General features: G+C 47.8%; 1 pseudogene across 1 annotated transcript; it reads left to right on the top strand.

Moving 5' to 3' along the window:
• Positions 1-12,198: 12,198 nt before the first annotated feature.
• LOC149120586 (serine/threonine-protein kinase LMTK3-like) lies at positions 12,199-17,977 on the top strand (annotated as a pseudogene). The gene is made up of 5 exons (XR_016225736.1): positions 12,199-12,283; positions 12,729-12,864; positions 12,967-13,042; positions 13,219-14,582; positions 14,757-17,977. The product of XR_016225736.1 is annotated as a serine/threonine-protein kinase LMTK3-like (transcript).
• Positions 17,978-20,082: the final 2,105 nt, after the last annotated feature.

Genomic DNA, 20,082 nt, shown 5'->3' with positions numbered 1-20,082 from the left:
TCTCAAAGCTGTAACCCAAAGACAAAGAGTTTTGGGTCAGATCAGCTTCTGCTTTTAGAGCCCCTCCCCTACCCACACCCCCACAGGCTCTGTAGCTTGGGTGTATTTTTTCACTTGATATTAGCCAAAAGGCTGGGAGGCAATGGTATATTTCTTAACTTCTCCTGTGAGTCTTACTTTCCTCACTTGTAAAATAGTCAGTAGTGTCATTTGGAAAGTTGTTGTGAGGATGAATTAATGTAGGATTGTTTTAATCACTTTTTCTGCCTTTGCTGGAACACAGGAACACTGTTGCTCTTTTGAGTATTTTTGTTTAGGTGGCAAACACTTCTGTGGTCTAAGTGCTTTCACAAACACGAATGCATTCAGTCCTCCTAGTGATTCTCTGGCTGCTGTCATTATACTGATTAACATAGGCGGTGCCAGGGATGGAGTCCCCCACCTGGGCCACAAGTTGGGCAGCTGGTGGCCGCTCAGCCTGGGGTGTGTGCATAATTCTAATTTGTTTGTTCTATCTTGTTTTCTGTAAATAGGTCACATCATCCGTTCATAGTGGTGGTTTTGTTTCTTGCTTTGAAATCTTTATATCATCTCTCTTTTCTGTTCTTTTTATTTATTTTGTGATCTTGCTGGGAGGGCTATAACCTTAGTATCATATTGAATTGAAGGAGTGATAGCAGAGAATCTTTGTTTTATTACCAATGTTAAAGTGATTATTTGAAGGGTGTATCATCAAGTGTGATACTAAAATTTATGGCAGGTGACCTATTTTATGTAGCTAGCCTGTATCAGTTTAAAACAATGCTAGAAGTTGTTCTTTTAGATTTTAAAAAATCATGAAGACTTCATTTTATCAAGTTATTTTTCCATTTATTGAGCTATTTACCTTTTTTTTTTCTTTTTGCTTTCATCTGTTGGCATGGTGATTTAAGGTTCTATTCTACCATTTCACCATTACAGTGTTTTTGAGACAAGCACAATTTGGTTTAGATGTTTGTTTTCTTTGATTTTCTTTTGATTTAGGATTTCTGTGTCCACATTCATAAGCAAAGCTAGCTTTTCCAGTTGCCTTGGCTTTTTTTTTAAATCCATGGTTGACTTTCTCTCCGGTTTTCATAGACAAAGATTTCTGTGCCCTTGCACTCCTTAGTCTCAGGTGCGGGTGCAGAGCAGGGGTGCTGACCCCCAGCCTCAGTTGGTTCTTCCTGAAGTACTCCATGTTTCTCCATCCTGGCTAGACAATGCACGAGGGGAGCTTTTAAAATACACCCACACCCAGACCCCTCTTCAGATCAGCTCACCAGAATCTCAGGTTTTTCTACCTCCCAGATGTGGCCACGTGCCCCAGCTGTAGCTCTTAGGTGCTGAGTCTCAGAGGTGGATGTATTGTCAGCTGACCTGCTCTTCCTTAGCGGGTGAAGCTTTTGGTTCCACAGGAGGAGAGAAGGACCTGAGAACTTTTGTGTCTTCCCTGGGGTGGCCTTGCCCCTTTCCCAGGCCTGTGCTGGTCACATGGCCCCAGTCTGTCCCTAAGTGCCCAGGATAATGTCCAAATCCCCCAGTATGCAGTTTCCCAGGCCAACACCCCCTCCCCCAGAGCTGGTTTATCTTGATCCCAAAGTAAGTTGTTGCACGTGTTAGCTGGAGTGTCCCACCTCCCCGGAGTCTGTCTTTTTACTTTCCATCATGAACATATTTTAGAAACTACTGGAAAGAAGCAAGAATCCTACAAAGAACTCTCCTGCAACAGAGGATTCCTTGCAAGTTTTGCCTGTCATCCCAAAAGGTCCTGGGTCCCAAAAGGCTCCCATCCAGGACACCTGCTGTCTTGAGTGTTCCCTCTGCTTTGTTTCCTTTGGTCTCAGTCATTCATGACGTCTATGACCTTGACAGTTTGGAAGATTACAGGTCAGTCATTTATGAGAAGATCCTTTGGCCTACAGATATTTCTTCCTGATTAGCCCCAAGAGAGCATTTCTGGCCAGAGTATTGGGGAACTGAGTCTGGGTTATTCTCATTGCTTCTCTACGTAGGCCTAGTGTGATACGTTTGATATGTTGATATGACCTCTTATTGCTGAAGATGATGTCACTCACTTGATTAACCCATTAAATCCCATGTTTCTGATTCTACAAATATCAACAAAATTGACACATGTGTATCAAAATAGATTGTAAATCATCATGTAGAGTTTATATATCCTTTATTATTATTATTAACAAAGAAACCTACTGCCCTATAAAAAAGACATTGGGACAAAGGCATCTTTTATATATCTATAAAGCATCCTATAAATAGGTTATTAGGCAAATATGAAATCCTTTCAGGTATTACACAATATACAAAAAGTGACTTTCATGACCTGACAATAATTATTTTTGCTGGAAAGAAGAAAAAGACTTCAGAGCGTTACATTACATTTTTGACAATATATTGTCAGTTTCCCAGAGCATGACTTGTTTTGATATCATCATTGTTCTTGCTATTTGAGAACAATATGGCTTCTCATGTCAAATCTGATATCAGTTTGGACAGTAGCAGTTTCAGCAGTGTTAACGCTTCCTCCTGAAGCTTTCTCATGGGTTTGTTTTAGGAATGCTAAGTAGAAGTCTCTTGAAATCCTGCAAATTTATGATCTTTATTGTCTTTGTTCACAAATTTGAATAATCCATGCATTTATGATACACCTGTTGAAGATTCAAGTGGGCATTTATTTATTTTTACCTCTAACAAAAGTGGACTGCTTGGAAACCAAACAATGGTGCTTATGCACAGCACCAGTGAAATTGTTATAGGTGCCCAATTCCTGTAAAGAGAATGCTGGCTCTGCTCTTTATTTCTTTCTCCTATCATTGAAGTTTGCCAAGTGGTTCCACTGTGTTGCGGTTTGTTCCAACAGCAACTCATTCATTATGTGACCACTTGATCATGAGCATTTCATTATTTTATGGAATCTGTTATCATGGAGCCTCTTGAATGTGTTTTCATCAGTGCTGTTGGCGTCAGAGGACTCTTGTGTTTTGTCCATTTTCCCTCATGGTGTCTGTAGTTTAAAAACCAGGACTTCAAAGGTGGACCAGCAAGTCATAATCAGTGAATAGATGGTCAAAAAACCGTGATTGTGGATTCTCTCTCACTTCAAGCATTTCTAGAGCCACCTTACTCCCAAACCCCCCAGGCTACAATTTGTCAACAGATGACCACAAGCAGGAACATGTTAGAGTTTGTCAGGCAGGCTGCAGTACACTACACATTACTATCTGTATACACTGCCTCCGTGTCCTATTTATAGGACAGCTACTTTATCTTTTTAATCTTTTTTAATGAATTTATTTGAGAATCAGAGTTACAGAAAGAGAGGGGGAGAGAGAGGGAGAGACACAAAAGAAGAGGTCTTCCATCCACTGGTTCACTCTCAAGATATCTGTAATGGCTGGAGCACGGCCAACCCAAAGCCAGGAGCCAGGAGCTTCTTCTGGTTCTCCCATGTGTATGCAGGGGCCCAAGGACTTGGGCTGTCTTCTACTGCTTTCCCAGGCCATAGCAGAGAGCTGGATAGGAAGTGGAACAGCCAGGACTCGATGGGAACTCATAAGGGATGCCAGCACTGCAGGCGGCAGCTCTACCTGCTACACCACAGCACTGGCCTTGCAGATGTGTGTTTAAAAATAGCAGCAGATTTTGTTGGTGTTTCTGGTTGAGTAACTCTGCTTAATCAGTAGTTTGTTGAGTGAGCAAAAGGCCTCTTTCCCTGATCTTCCAGAACACCACAAATGTGGAGAATGCAAATGCTGCAATATGTCCACTTGTCTGCAGTCCAGCAACTTGGGCAATGCTGAGACCTAGAAATGCCTCTTTTCTTGGAATAAGATGTTCAATTTCCCTCACTCTGCCCAACGTCTTTCTGGGCTTGCAGCCTGTGCTGGGCCCAGCTGTTTGCAGGGTGGAATGAGCTGGGACCTGCATGGTTTTATCTAGCCATGGGCACAGCCTGGCTGTTCTGTTCACCACAGCACCCAAAAGGAGCACTGGGCACATCAGTAATGAGCTGCCCTCCCACACATGGTTGTCACGGGTTGAGGGCGCCTCCAGCAATGGCTGGCTGGCCAGGACAAGGAACAGGGACTGGGGAACCAGCCATGCAGTGGTGATTATAAGAAAACCTCTCTGAGCCTCAATTTCTCCATCAGAATACTGATATAGTGATGGTTTGTTTAAAGTGTTAGCATGGCAGTAGCATGCTGTATGCACTAAATTGGTAAGAAAAGCTTAGCAAAATAACAATAATGGAGCCAAGGCATGCATCTGGCCTCAGGGAGGCTGCAGAAGATCTGTGTGGTGAGTGCAGGCCTGGGTAAGGCCTGCTTCATCCTGGAGCTCAGAATAGAAGCAGGAAGTGCTGGCATCACCATGCAGGTCTGTGAGGTCAGAGAACTGAGCTGGGTCAAGTACACACAGTTGTCAGGATTTATAGTCCAGGAAGAGACCCAAGGTCCCGGGCCAGAAACCAGACCATATTTGAATACCCAAGAGAACCAGTGTGGAGTGAAGTGAATGTTACAGGGCATCCAAATAGAACCATAAGATCCTGCAGCTGGAAAAGTGCCAGGTTCAGCTGCCCCCAGTCTCACATCACAGGCATATGAATTTCAGGAACAGCTAAGGGGCTTCCTAGACAGCACACCAGTCCCTTAGGCTTTGCTTGGCCTGGAAGGAAGGAGACAACCCATACCTGTGTCTGCACGGCCCCCCATTGTGGCATGTACACAGATGTAGCACAACCTGGGCTGCTCGAAGTGAGGGATCAGCCTGGGCCAAAAGCAGTCAGCTCTCCAGAGGGCCTGGGGCTCTCGCTCCATTTTGTCTCAGAAATGTTCTATATTATTTGTTATGTGATTATTATTCTGTGCTTTGGTACTGGTCCTCTCTGGTCTCAGTTGGTGAGAACAGGACCTTGTCAGTGCAGGCCTTGGCACCAGGAACAGAGTGTGTCAGGAGGGGCCACGGCTCAAACACCAGTTGGGGACAGAATGGCCCAGCCTGTGGAAGGGAGAGCATCCGTCCTGTGCATGCATGCCCTTTGTTTAATTAACTGTCCACATGGCTACCTTTCATCTCCGCAGGCAGAAAGAAATTGCTGTGTGTTCCATCTGCTGCAGGGTCCATAAGACAAATGCTTCTCATCACATCTCTGCAGTCAGGGACTTCTCATTACCAACTAGATCCCCTCCTTTCCTTGTTGAGGGTGGGTGTTTGGACTGTTGTGGTCCTTTTGATAAGTATCTGTTAGCATCTCAGCTGTAATAAACCCCGACCATAGTTGAATTTCTTTCTCATAATAGAAAGAGGAAGAGTGACATTTTTAACTTTTATTTAATATAAATTTCCAAAGTACAACTTTTAGATTTTAGCAGCTTTTCCCCCTGATAAGCTACACTCACACCCCTCCCATCTCCGACTCCCTCTCCCATCTCATTCACATCAAGATTCATTTTCAATTATCTTTATATACAGAAGATCAATTTAGTATATACTAAGTAAAGATTTCAACAGTTTGCACCCACACAGAAACACAAAGTATAAAGTACTGTTTGAGTACTAGTTATGCCATTAATTCACATAGTACTACATATGAAGGACAGAGATCCTACATGTGGAGTAAGTGCCCACATGTGACTCCTGTTGTTGATTTAACAATTGACACTCTTATTTATGATGTCAGTAATCACCGAAGGCTCTTGTCATGAGCTACCAAGGCTATGGAAGCCTCTTGAGTTCACCAACTCCGATCTAACATATGATCCAACATATGCGTAGACAAGGCCATAGTCAAAGTGGAAGTTCTCTCCTCTCTTCAGAGAAAGATACCTCCTTCTTTGATGGCCCGTTCTTTCCACTGGGATCACACTCTCAGAGATCTTTCATTTAGGTTACTTTTTTTTTTTTTGCCAAAATGTCTTGGCTTTCCATGCCTGAAATACAATCATGGGCTTTTTAGCCAGATCCAAATGCCTTAAGGGCTGATTTTGAGGCCAGAGTGCTGTTTAGGACATCTGCCATTCTATGAGTCTGCTGTGTATCCCGCTTCCCATATTCTCTCCTTTTTAATTCTATCAGTTGTTATTAGACACTAGTCTTGTTTATGTGGTCCCATTGACACTTAATCCTATCAGTATAATTTCTGAACTGAAATTGATCACTTTGACTAGTAAGATTTTGTAATTCTCATCGTAGAGATCTTTGACATCCTTGGTTCAGTTTATTCCAAGGTATTTGATTGTTTTTGTAGCTATTGTGAATGGGATTGATCTTAGAAGTTCTTTCTCAGCTTTGGCATTGCCTGTGTATACAAAGGCTGTTGATTTTTGTGCATTGATTTTATATCCTACTACTTTTCCAAACTGTTCTATGAGTTCCCTAAATAAAGAATCATATCATCTGCAAAGAGGGATAGTTTGACTTCTTCCTTCCCTATTTGTATCCCTATAATTTCTTTTTCTTGCATAATGGCTCTGGCTAAAACCTGCAGTAATATATTGAATAGCAATGGTGAGAGTGGGCATCCCTGTCTGGTACCGTATCTCAGTGGAAATGCTTCCAACTTTTCCCCATTCAATAGGATGCTGGCCATGGGTTTTTCATAAATTGTTTTGATTGTATTGAGGAATGTTCCTTCTATACCCAATTTGCTTAGAGTTCAGTGGGAACTTTGCTTGATGTTTTCCATTTTGGTCTGCACAGTGCTTATAGCTAAGCTTGGATGTTCAGTAGGTGAGGAGCATTAATGCACTTCCAACATACTCAATTTTCAGCCTGCAGGGGTTTATCAGGGCTTAACTCCATTGAAAGTTGAGGAGCATCTGCAGCCTTAGTAGGCTGTGGGGCCCAGGGGGCTGTCACTGCTGGTCTTGCCTTGCCCTGCGTAATAGGGTCAAGCCCTGGGTGAGTGGAAGAGCCTGGCGGTAGGTGCAGCTGGGGAAATGGGTTTAGGGCTGGTGATTTACAGGGGAGAAATGCCCTGCAGGTGAGTCATTTCCATCTGCAGGGACTGGCTGGCCCTGGGAGGGGCTGCTCCAGGATGAGCCAGGCCCCAGCTATGAAAGCTTGAGAGTGGAAGGCATGGTGGAAAGACATGTGGGGATGCTGGGGGCTGCATGGGATGGCACGTGGGGGCCACAAGGAGAGCAAAGGGGAAGCTGGAGCTAGCGGGGATGGCACTGGGACTCTCCAGGAGCCAGTCCATGTTGGTCTAGGACGTGTTTGAGGACCTGCAGCACCTGATCACAGAGCACAGCACCATGAGCCAGTGTCCTTCCTGGGCTCCTGAGCACCCTTGGGTACAGGGTGGGGGTGAGGGGGCCTCTGTTGTCCTTGCTTTGTGGACAGAGGAGGCTGAGGCAGTGGACACAGCAGCTCCAACTCCCAGTGTGATTGGCTGAGAGCCCTTGCTCCCCACTTCATACGTGATGTGTGGGAGGAATTTAGAAAAGCAAGCAGAATGTCTCTGAGGGCCCCAGGGAGACGTCCTTGAGGGGGGTGTAGCTAGTGGAGACACGGGAACACCATCCCTGGTGTCACAACTGAGGCAGCGGAAGCCATGGGATTGTCTGATGACAATCTGGAATGGCCAGAGCTGTGCTGATCTGAAGGCAGGAGCCAGTCTCTTCTTCCAGGTCTCCCACATGGGTGCAGTGGCCCAAGGACTCTTGCACCACCTTTTACTGCTTCCTGAGGCCATAGCAGAGAGCTGTATTGGAAGTAGAGCAGCCGGGACTCGAACTGGCACCCATATGGGGTGGCAGCACTGCAGGCGGTAGTTTTACCAACTATGCACAGCACTGCAGTAAGCTTTTTTAAAGAAAATGTTACTGACAGAAGTCCATGTGGTTGGAAGCCCCTTATTTTTGTCCTCACTACCCCTATATTCTCTTCTTACACTGAGGGATAACAGGAGCAAACTTCTGTTGGAATCATTCTATGTATACCCCAATCAAGGACTCTTCTCCAAAACCAAAGCAAAACAAATAAAAGATATAAAAAGCAAAAGAAGGAGGTTTCCAGGCCAGACCTTCTGAGCAGTTAACAGAAGCAAACAACTCTTCTCTAGAGAGAGAGTTCATAGCCAAACGGTCCCAGTTAGAAATCAATTGTTAAATACGTGAGGAAAAACCTTTTAAAAAGGGAAACAAGGAAAGAGGAGGGCGCTGATTCCTTAAAAACACTTCTAAAACTACAGTGTGATGGAGGATATGTAATAAATATGTTGAACACATTATGAAAGACAAATTATTCCAAGAAAATATTAAGACATTAAGTAATATTAAAATACCACTATAAACCCTATTGTTTAGAAATAACCAAATAGGACACACTAATTGAAAATAATACAATGTGAATGAGGTACAGATTAATTTAGACACTGCCAAAGAAAGAATTGGAAAACTGGATGTTAGATTTAAATAAATAATGCAAAACAGCACAAAGGCATACAGATTGAAACAATAACATAGAGATAAAAGACATAAAGTGAGAAGATACAGCCTTATCTAATACGGCTCAAAAGGGAGAAAGGAGATGGAAAGAGATAATGGCTGAGAAATTGCAAGTGGACACAAGTTGAAGGAGCATGAATCCTTAAAAGAATAAGTAAAAATACGCACACATTGAAATGAATTGTGCTGTAATTCAGATTACCCAGGAAGCTAAGACAATTTGACTGAGAGGACCACTTAAGAACAAGAGAGACTGAAGACAGTGGAATAATTTTCTGGAAGAGGCTGAAGGAAAGTAACTGTCAATCTTAAATTTTAGACCCAGCTAAACTACTTTTCAAGGATTTAACTCAGAAAGTAACAAACTGAGTGTTATGCAAATAAAGTCTTAATAAAAAAATATGATGCTCCCTCACCAATGATCTGGAAGCCAAAGGATGACTGATTTGAGCAAATTGCTTCTAAGATGCAGAATGAAAGAACTGTAACATTTTTGACAGCCACCCTTGATAGTGGAGGTTTCTTTTGAACTGAAGCAATTCATATAGATTTAAAATCTACTAAAGTATATTTTAGTCTATGCTTGTTGGAGCCTTAATCATGGAAGGAAATATCTAAAAATGCTGGTAGTGGAGCAGTTATGGTGATAGATTTGTGACTTCTAAGCTTCTACTTTTCTCACCTTCTTAAACATTTTGTTAAAAAACACAATATCACATGAATAATTGTTTGCTTAATTTAGAGGTAAAAATATCCAGAAAACAAAGGAATTGATGTTAGTGTCAGAAGATTTATGGTATTCAATCCTTATGCTTTGTTGTTACTATTATGTAATTTGTTTTCTTTTTTAAATGAATGTGAATTTATTTTCCTGGCTAAGGAGTCAAGAAGCAAAAGTATTGATGCTTTAGAAAAAGTAATTTGTTACTGATATTGATGAGACCAATTAACTGTTTCCACCAGAATGTTAATTGGTGTAGTTTATTTAGAATACTCTAAAGAACCAATCAGTTAAAATTTATGTGATATATCCTTTCAGGAGCAATATTTCATAGATAAAGGCACTACTGCAAAGCATACATAGGAAAGGAAATGTATGGCAACTATTTGTAGAGCAAAAGGAAACAAAACCCAAGACACACTAACTAAATGTTTAAAAAGTCTTGTCTTCCAAGAACAAAGAAATAATGTACTAGTTTAGCACAATACATAAGTTACCCAGTACAGAAGCAAAACAGAATCTAAAAAGGAAGCAACAGTATTAGGAAGTTACTGGAACTGCCAATGGTCAGAGGTGAGAGGGTTTCAGTTTTATACCAGGTAGGATATTGAAACTCAGCACCATGTGGAAAGCTGGGATCTGGAAAGGGTGTAAACAAAGTACAAGACATACTGAATCACTAAACTCACTGATCCAAGAACATGACAAAGAAGGTTTTTTTAAAGATTTATTTTTATTTTAAAGGCAGAGCTACGGGGGTGGGGGAAATTGGTCTTCCACTCACTGGTTCACTCTCCAAATAGCCACAAAAGCCACAGCTGAACTGATCCAAAGAGGAGCTTTTTCCTGGTCTCCCATGCAGATGCAGGAGCTCAAGGACTTAGGCCACTTTCCACTGCCCTCCCAGTCCACAGTTGGAAGAGCTGGATGTGGACTGGAGTAGCTGGGTCTCAAACTGGCACCCATAGTGGATGCTGGCACTGCATGCAGTGGCTTTTACCCACGTAGTCATAGCGCCAGCCCAGACAAGGAAGGTTTGACAGATGCTCTCAATGCCTAGTTTATATCTCTAGAAAATATATCATATTCTAATGAAATGTAATTATCTGAGATAATTATGATAGGATGCTTGGCTTGTGGGTAAACAGTGCAAGCTTGAAGCTCTAAAGATAATCCCCTCAGAAGTGTCCCCCCACAAATGGACAGGGACTCAGGAGGCAAATATCTCACCGTTTTCTCTCCTGGTCTGGGACAGCTCTGGATGTGTTTGCTCTGTATTATGTATAGCAGGAGTGTGCTTTCATTGTGCATAAAAGTAACCTGATTATTTATCTTCATTAGCTGGTTTTCATCAGTTTTCTCTCTCACTTTGCTGTTCCTCTACTGATGTTACCTGGAATGACATTCCAATAAAATACAATTTGGAGCTTTACATAGGGGTCTCAAAGGTGAAATATATTCTAAATGAATAAAGAAAAAAGTCTTCCAAAAGGAAATTACAGATAAATATCCTACTTGCACTGCAGTACAAATGCATTATTTTGTACACAGTGCAGAGAAATATCAAGTTCATTTTAAATTATTAAGCATTATTTTAAATATCAGGGAGAAAGAAGCAGTTGATACACCTTAGATACTAGACAAAATCAAACTCAAAATTATTCAGAGGAATATTGACCAAAATCCTCCATATTTACATCCTGAAAGGTAGAATAGAAATTTTTGGTGTTAAAATAAATTCATAATACAGTGCTATTAAAATACACAAATAATATACCATGATTTTGAGAAAACAAAATAAATAGAAATTTGTGTCCCCCTAAAACTTGAGATAACAAAGCAACAATTTCAGGAAATTGATAAATATCTTTAAAGTAATTCTTTTAATTTATAGAAATGAGGAAATTTATGTAACTAAGATGATAGCTAATTTTTCTCAATTTTTACCATGAACTAGCTAATCACTCAGCAAAATAATGTGCAGTTTACATGAGCAAACAACTTAGTTTTTGTCTGCTGTTATTTTTTTGGTACAGATACAGGAAATCTTTTTCATAAAGATAAATGTATACATTGTTATCCTTTGCCATAGAATAGTGGAAGTCTTGACCACTGCAAAAATTAAGACATATAAAGAGAAAAAAAATCAAGCTCACAGCCAATTTCAGGACCTGAAGTGGGGCTTCCCACCTTCCAGGAAGAGACAGAGATCAACTGCTGAGCAAACTAACCGTAATAAAACTAAGAGACCCAGAGAGGACTAAAGAAACAGCCTTATAAGAACAAATGAGTTAAGCCACCTACTAGCTTTGTGACTAGATCCGTGGCACCTTTAATGACAACCTGGACAGGACTACAAAATGTCACATAGATACCTGACTTCTGATTTGGTGGCTTGATGGGAGGTACAACAGTGGGAGGTACACAAGAGCTGCAGACATGTGGAGTGGAGAGGAAAACCGGAGGAGGGAGAGAGAAAACACCAATAAAAATTCCTTAAAATGTGCCTACCTCCCCACAGAAGATAATCTCTCTTAGCTGGGCTACAATGCTGACAACGTGAATACTTAATGAAATAAGCCAGTTACCAATAACAAATACCCCAAATTTTCCCTGACAGAGAACCAAAAATGCAATGTATATGAGTAATATTGACCTGAGATTTGATTATTGTTTACAGCCCTCTACTGTTGGGGAAGAGTTTTTTTCTTCTTTTTGTTCAGTCCTTTTTTTAGTGGACGGTTAAGGTTATAATCATAAACAGAATGTGTGTCCCTTCAAAAATGAAAAAAATGCTGAAAACAATTTTGATGTAAATTTGCTTCAGCTGAAATCAACATGGGAAAGAAAAATACTACTAAGACTCTGAACAAGGATACTAAGTAATAACATCGGGGCCCAGCCTGAGGACAAGGCCTGGGCTTGGCTCGGCCCGGCTTCCTGACGCAGGACCCTCACCACTGCCCTCGCAAGGCCGGGCCCCCGATGGAGCCGCCAAGCGCTCGCGAGCGACCTGGGAACCCGGACTTACCCGCGTGCTGTAGGAAGGCCTATGATGGCGACGGTGGAGGTCAGGAAGGACGTTGCCACCATCTGGTGGACTCTCTGGAGAACCCGCAACGGTCCAAACGGCTGACTTATGGGCCACGTTCGGAAGACAGCGCAGCACCTGGAAGGGAGAGGAGACCGGCAGCCGCTGCTGCGCCTGCGTAATGAGGGTTGAAGTGGTCCGTTCCCGCCAGAATCCGGCCTGGGAGCTGGCTCTCCCGCGAAAGGGAACTCCCCGTCTGGAAGCTGCCATCAGGGAAACCATGAAGGATAGGGGTCTGGGCTGGGGGGGGGTCGCCCCTGTGCTCACCTGCACCCCCACCCTAGGGAACTGCCTGCTGACCTCAGACCTCACCATGCGCATGGGAGACCATGGCCTTGCCCACAGCAGTTACAAGGTGGGGACTGCCCTCCAGCGGGGCGGGTGCCAAGAGGGTGGCCTGAGGAGCCTGACCCCCCCCCCCAAGAGAGTCTGCCCCCAGGAGGATATTACCTGACGCGGGAGCACCTGTGGATCCCATTGCGCTGGGCGGAGATTGAGCTCCTCAGGGAGCTGCACTGCACCTCCATGGTGGTGGACCAGAGCCAAGAGAGCAACATCTGGTGAGGGCCCTGCGGTTCTGCAGGTGGGGAAACAGGCTCCCGACCCGCAGCAGGACAGCTCTGGGCTCTGACCTCCCTGCACCACCCCTGTGCCGCCCGCAGGTCCCTGGGGGTGATCCTGTGGGAGCCCTTTGAGTCTGGGGCGCGCCACCTCTTGGACGAGGTCCTGGCCTTCGTGGTCTGCAGCAGCTCCTCAAGCAGAGAGTCAAGCTGCCCTACACCGACTACTGCGGGGACCCCAGACCTGCTGGGGGCCGGGCTCCCCCACCACCTCTGCCAGCACCTGAGAAATGGAGGGAGGAAAACAGGCAGGGAGGGGCACTGCTGCGGCTTGATGCACTTTCTCCCTAACAGACTCCTACTGCTTCTATCTCTAATCCAGACAGGACTCCTCACACCTGCCAGCCTCCCCCTCCCCACCGTCCCCCCAGCTTTCTGCCCTGCATACTTTCACCCCAACCCCCAACCCCGTATGACATCTTGCAGTCTGGCTGGCTATTGCCTGCCCAGTGCCCCTCGGCCTCTGACCTCCAGCTGCAGCTCACCTACCTGCTGTCCCATCGGCTTCCCCCGGCTGCCCCCGCCGCCGACTCCTCCCAAGATGGCCCCTTCCCCTGGTCCTGGCCCATGTCGCACAGCTCACCGCACCCCAGGACCCTCTCGTTCTCGTTCCCGCTTCTGGATGGCTTCCCCGAGGCTGATCCAAAGGCGGCCTGAACCTCCAGTGCTCTTTGAGAAGACCCGGCGGGGGGCTGTGCCCCCTAGCACCCCGCATCCAGGTCCCGGCCCCCCTTGTCAGCCCTTCCAATCCCGTCTACAAGGCACTAGCCACGCCTAGCGTGCTACCCTGTCTTCAGTGTCCGCAGCCCCTTAGTGAGCGGGGAGTACTATGTGTGCCTGTAAGAACATGGTTTTCACCTGGAAACCCACTTCCCCAACGAGTGGAACCCTCTGGATCCCGGCGTATCTGCCCCCCAGGACTTCAGGTCACTCCCGTGGTCCCCCAGCTAGTGTCCGAGACCTGGACCTCCCCCTTCTTCTCTGGGCCTCTGCCTCTCCCGGCCCAGTCCTGGACATTAGGCAGCTTCCTGCTGAGCGGCTGGGATCCCAAGGGCTGGGGCACTGGGGAGACGCTGGTGGGAGACCTTGTGGAAGTGCTGGGGGAGTGAGGACGAAGAGGAGAGCAGCTCTGGCGAAGGCAGCAGCACCTGTGGAGGGGTGGCCCCAGCCACCAGGGCCCCTGCCGTGCCCCAGTGCAGCCACAAGGGGGCCTGCTGCTGCCTGCCGCTGGAGCCGGATGAAGTTGTGGGCGGTTGGCGGGGGTACGCTGCCATTGGCTGTCCCCACCCCCAATTGAGGACGACTCCTCCCTTGGGGCAGAATAAGAGAAGGGCTCGCTGGCCTACCTCCCCTGGTCCCCACCTCCTCGGTCCCCCAGTACCCTGGGCGGGGACCACCTCCCGCTCCTCACCCCCTCCCTTCACCTCAGGCACCCGAGGACCCAGCCGTGTCCCACGACGGCCATGGCCAGTTTTGGCTCAGGCCTGTCCTCTCCGGTCCCCAACCCAGGGGACAACGTCTACGGCACCGAGACACTTTAATTTTCCCCCTTGAGGGAGCCTTCCCAGGTGCGTGGCGGCCGAGGAGGCAGGGGTCCCTCTGCCATGGGCTCCCCCAAGCCACTCCACCCAGGAGCACCCTGGCTGCCTCAGATGCGGGTCGCTTTCCCCTCCCAGGGTCCTGGGAGAAGCTGTAATGGGGCGACAGTGCTGGAGAGCGGGGGACAGCCCTTGATGAGGGGAAGGGGGTGGCGTAGAATGGGGTCCCAAAGCGGAGAAAGCACTGGATAATCGGGAGCTGACACCCCCAAGGAGGGAGGAGAAGGAGAGTAGGGGCCCAGGAGTACGAAGCCACCAGAGACGGGGACGTGGGGAGCACCAGGACCCTGGGAGAAGACGCGGGAGAATGGGGGCCAGATACGGAGCACTAGCCGGAGAGACCCTCTCACAGTAGGTATGGCGGCTTCACCCCAGAGTGGTGGCCCCCTTGGCCCAGTTGCCAGGAGCGGGAAAATGAAGCCGGGACCTAGAGGAGAGCCAATGAGACTGGGGTAAGGGGGTGCCGAGAGCTCCCGGGGCTGGGAGGCTGGACCTCGGGAGTGGGGGCCGAGCACTAGTGGGCACGGGGATGGTGTAGACACAAAGGTCAGATGGGTAAAGAGCACGAGGCCACCACAGCTGCCACTGTGCTCAGAAAAAGCCTAGGAGACCAGGGCCAGGTGGGAAGTGCTGTCAGAGGGAGAGTCTGGGTCCCAGACAGCAAGGCCTGCGGCAACAATGCACCCAAGGGAGACGGGAGCCCCCCCCCCCCCAGCCGGAGAGGAAGTGCCCACAGATGCTGCGGCTCTTCTCGGACTTGGGACCCCCACAGGGGGACAGCGAGCAGAACAAAGGTGAGGAGGCCTGGGGGAGCTCAGGTGGAGGCCCTGGTGGGGCAGGCGGAGCAGAGCCTGGAGGCCGGATAGGCTGGGCATGGCGGACCCCAAAGCCACGACCATCGTGGCTCAGTCCCACCCTAACTCTGCTGCCTGGGGCCCATGTCCTTCCTTTTCCATGCCTCAGTTTTTCCATCTGCCAGAACAGATGGAAAGGATAGCACCTTCCTCCCATGGCTGTAGTTGAAGGAGTGAGATAACCTAGAGCATGCAAAGCTCACCTGCTTCAGCCATTCCCACACACCAGGGTCTGCAGCTCAGCTGCCCACAGCAGCCTGACAGCAGCATAGGGACAAGGATGGGGCCAACTCGGCTCCAGAGAATCTGCCTGGTTCTGAGGGGCAGCTCCTTCTCAGGAAGCCCACCTCCACTCTTTCCCCCTTTTAACCAGAGTGCTGTTTGTTTTTTTCCCCCATGGCTGTGACTAACTCAGAGGCAGCACATCTTTGGCCTTGTGGATTTCTGGGGGAAACTGTGGGGGCTGAGGTGTCCGCCCACCATGCCAGCCTCGAGGTGGGGATGGGGAGTGTGCCAGGCCCTGATCTGCCACCTGCGTCAGCCCTGGTGAGCTGGAGGTGCAGCAGTGCCTTCCCTGGAAAGGCAGTTGTACTAAGGATGCAGGAGTGTTTCACCCCTGGGGGCCCATGTCAGAGAAGAGAGGCCTCCGTGTAGAGGTGGGCATGGGGGTGTCCCCCAGAATCCCTGGGAGGTGATGGCGGCTCCTGCCTGTCCTAGGGACTCTTGGGCTCTCCTCTCCAGGTGAGTTTGTGGCTGGGAGGGGGCGAGGGCCAGGAAGGGGCTGGGCACAGGCCTCTGTCTCCTCAGCACCTTCACCAGGCCACAGTGGGTAGCGTGGGGCCAGCTGTGTTGGCAAAAGCTGGAACAGCTGCAGACCTGGGTGGGCAGAGGCTGGTGCTGGCCTGCTTTTTCCTACTCTGAACAGCTACGCATCCCCCAAGCCCTCACCCACAGTTCCCTTCCCTGGGAAGCCTTCCCCATTTCTAAGGGCCGTCACCCCGACTTTTCTCTGGGGTCCCCCAAACCCCTATTGCTTTTCCTGTGTGGCACCCTTGGGGACCCCATCATCCTGAGGTGGTCATTAGGAAAGGTGGACAGGAGGGAGGAAGCCAAGGGAGGATGTCCTGGCATCCAGGTCAAGGGCACTGAGTTAGGCATCAGCAAAGTGCATCCGCAGAAGAGCAGAAGGTCAGGGGAGGGGACCGTGACCTGGTCTGCATCCATGCTTCCTCCTGCCCGACCTGGGACCTCACTTTGTACCCATGCAACCCCCACAGGCCACAGTTCACTTATGTGCTGTTGGAGGAATGAGTATCCCTGTTCATTGGCAGTGAGGACACAGGTGGATCTGCTTGACCAGGAACGCTTGGTAAGTGAGTAGGACAGGATTGAGTTTCGAAGCCAGGTTTCCTCCTGTGGGGACATGAGACCAGGCACTGCTAGGGCAGGGGAGGGACCTGAAGACCACCAGAGAGTTCAGCTTTGGCATCTGAGTGCCAGGGTCACACTGTGGGTACCATTCATCCATTAACTTCACAGGCACTGAGACCTCCCAGGAGCTTGGCTCCATCTCTGTCTCCCTGCCACAGTGAGAGGGTCTGGGGGCTTCAAAAGCCCCCAGCTGGCAGAGGAGCAGGGCTTGCCTTAGGAAAGTGAGTTCCTGGCAGGTGCATGGATTCAGAGGTGGAGAAATGGGGAGATGACGCCTATGGCCAGAGGCACTGGGCACATAGACTGAGGGGCGCCTGGACAGAGTGCTGGCTGCTGTTAGGGAGTGGGGGCTGGCGGCTTACTGGAGCACAGCCAGGCCTGGGGGCCTGCCTCAGTCTCTGCGGGTTAAAGGGCTCACTCTATGTCTCCCCTTGCAGCCAAGCTCTCTCAGGTCTCCATGTTAGTGCTGCAGCTCATGTTCACACATTTCCTGGGTCAGTGCTGTGGCAACTCCTATGGAAGGGCACGAGCACCAGGGCGGCTGGTGGGGAGGCCAGCAGGGCGGGGTCCTCAGGGCCAGCAGAGGACAACGACGAGGAGCAGGATGCGGGCGCAGTGACAGTGGGTGCGGTGGCGGGGCCGTGGGGCCCTGGGAGGTCGTGGGCAGCCCTGGTGACTGTCAGGAGCAGTGCTGATGTGGGCAGGGCCTGCCCATTGCAGGGGCTTCCCAAGTCTGCGTGCGGCCAATGAGCCCAAGGACAGGGCTCTGGGGAGGAAGTGCAATATGGTCTCCTTCCACAGGGACCTGACCTTCTGCCTCTTCCACCAGGTGGGGAGCCCGGAACAGGGGATTAAATTTCAAGTGAGATTATTGTATTTTTTTCATCCTTTATAAGTAAACACTGAGACACCTACAAAATAAATGATACAGTATGTCATACTTGGTTTCAAGTACTTCTAGGATAACAGGGATTGGCAGTTAAAACCATGGCAAAATAATGAAAATTATTTTCTTAATAACTGATGAGAAAAAACAGTTTGGTAGAAGAAAACGGCATAGGACTGGAATATTTTTAAAAACACAAATAGTCATGAAACATGAAAAACTGTTCATGAGACCAGTGTTCAAATTCCTCAGTAATAAAAGTAATGAAAATTATTGAAGCTGTTTGTTGAATACTAGTCATGTTTTATTTGGTTACCTCTACTAGTATAGTTTTTTTTTCATTTCTTTATGTTTAAATAAAGCACATGTACATCTTTATAAAAATGTATGATGGCACATAGGCCCAATTCCATAATGAAAAAATTGCAGATTCCAAGATACCGGAATGGGGAGATGTGCTGCTTTTGACTACGGGGAAAATAGCAGAAGAAAAGCAGGTTCGGAGGTGGGAGGAATGGGTAGTGCATCCCCAGGGAATAGTTGCAGTGGAAATTCTACAGAAGGAAGGGGGATGCTGAGGAGCAGTGGGGAAGGTGCAGACCTGCAGCAATGAGTGGGGACACCTCGCATGACTCCCACAGCCAGGGACTGGAGGAGGTGCCAGCTTTGGATATCGCAGTGTGAAGTGACTGTGCAGCCTAGGCCACTGGTGATTTTGTATGGGGGAGAGCTTTGTGGACCACACTGTCTGGAATGGAGCCCTAACAGAGGGCATGGTATCCACCTAATTGAGTGAAAGGAAAGGCATTTATTTCTTCCTATCCTCCGACAAAGGTGCCTGGCAACTGGTGGGGAGAAGGTGCCCTCTTGACACCAGTAGAGTTGGTGGTTGCTTTTGTGCAGGGGATTTTGTGAGGGAAAAATCCACATTACCCACTGATTTCACTTGAAGGGTTGAACTAGGGACCAGGCAACCACATAGGACTGTGAGGTGCCCCCTTCCTGTCCACATATCACAGGTTCCAAGACTCAAAATGCCAAGGCAGAGCATCCTTGAGCAGCTGGCTCTGAGAACATCTCTGTTTTCGCGTTGGACAGGACAGACATGCAGGTCATCACCCTGTAGCTGTGACTGTGGGAATACCGTGACTGCATGTTAGGGCACAGGTTGTATCTGGGTCTCTGGGCAATCACTGTGTCTGGCATCAGAGGCTCAGAGGTCCCTAATGGCCTGGGTTGGGTCATTGCCAAAGGTTCCTTGCTTATACAGAGTACTACACAGATCTATTGTGTAATTCATGTGCCAGCGTGGATGGGTGTTGTACCCATTGTGGGATAACCTCTGTCATTGATCACCTTGGAATAGAGGAGGTGAGACTGAAATTATGCCAACAGGTATATCTTGCATATCATCCTGGCAAAAGGAAGACCTTTCTGTCTCTCTCTCACACTTATCCACTCTGCCTGTCAAAAGAAAATATTAGTTTATACATTTGTGAGACAGAGTGACACAGGGAGAGATAGAGCGACAGAGAAAAAGACAGTTATTGCTTCTTGGCCTTTTGGCTAAGATCAAGTGTGAAAAAGACAGAGTTATACACAGAGCTATCTTCTAAATGCTGGTTTACATGTCAAATGCTTTTAACAGCCAGAGTATGGTCAGAACAGAAGTCAGGAGCTGAGAACTCAATCCAGATCTCAGGCATGAGTGGCAGGAATTGAACTATTTGAGCCATCACCACTGCTACCTGTGGTCGGTCTATGTTAACAGAGAGAAGATAGGAGATAGAACCAGAACTTGAACCCAGGCACTGTGATATGGGATCTGGGATTCCTAACAAGTATGTTAACCTCCACAATAAATTAACTGCCCTACGACAGGTGCTTTTTATCAACTTGTGTAAGTTATCTTCAATCCTTTGTTTATGGTTTTAATCATAAATGGTGGTAGGCTTAGCCAGATGCTTAAGATGATCACATATTAATTTCCACTAACTTGGCCGGCGCCGTGGCTCAATAGGCTAATCCTCCACCTTGCGGCGCCGGCACACCGGGTTCTAGTCCCGGTCGGGGCGCCGGATTCTGTCCCGGTTGCCCCTCTTCCAGGCCAGCTCTCTGCTATGGCCAGGGAGTGCAGTGGAGGATGGCCCAGGTGCTTGGGCCCTGCACCCCATGGGAGACCAGGAAAAGCACCTGGATCCTGGCTCCTGCCATCGGATCAGCGCGGTGCGCCGGCTGCAGTGGCGGCCATTGGAGGGTGAACCAACGGCAAAGGAAGACCTTTCTCTCTCTCTCTCTCTCTCTCACTGTCCACTCTGCCTGTCAAAAAAAAAAAAAAATTTCCACTAACTTTATGTTAATTGTTTTTCACATATTAAGCAAGTTATGT

The sequence above is a fragment of the Oryctolagus cuniculus genome, chromosome 19, assembly GCF_051225735.1.
Source record: "Oryctolagus cuniculus isolate XC-2025 breed Fujian yellow rabbit chromosome 19, ASM5122573v1, whole genome shotgun sequence".
NCBI lineage: Eukaryota > Metazoa > Chordata > Mammalia > Lagomorpha > Leporidae > Oryctolagus > Oryctolagus cuniculus.
The sequence above is the reverse complement of the archived record's forward strand: the minus strand, read 5'-3'. Positions and strand labels throughout refer to the sequence as shown.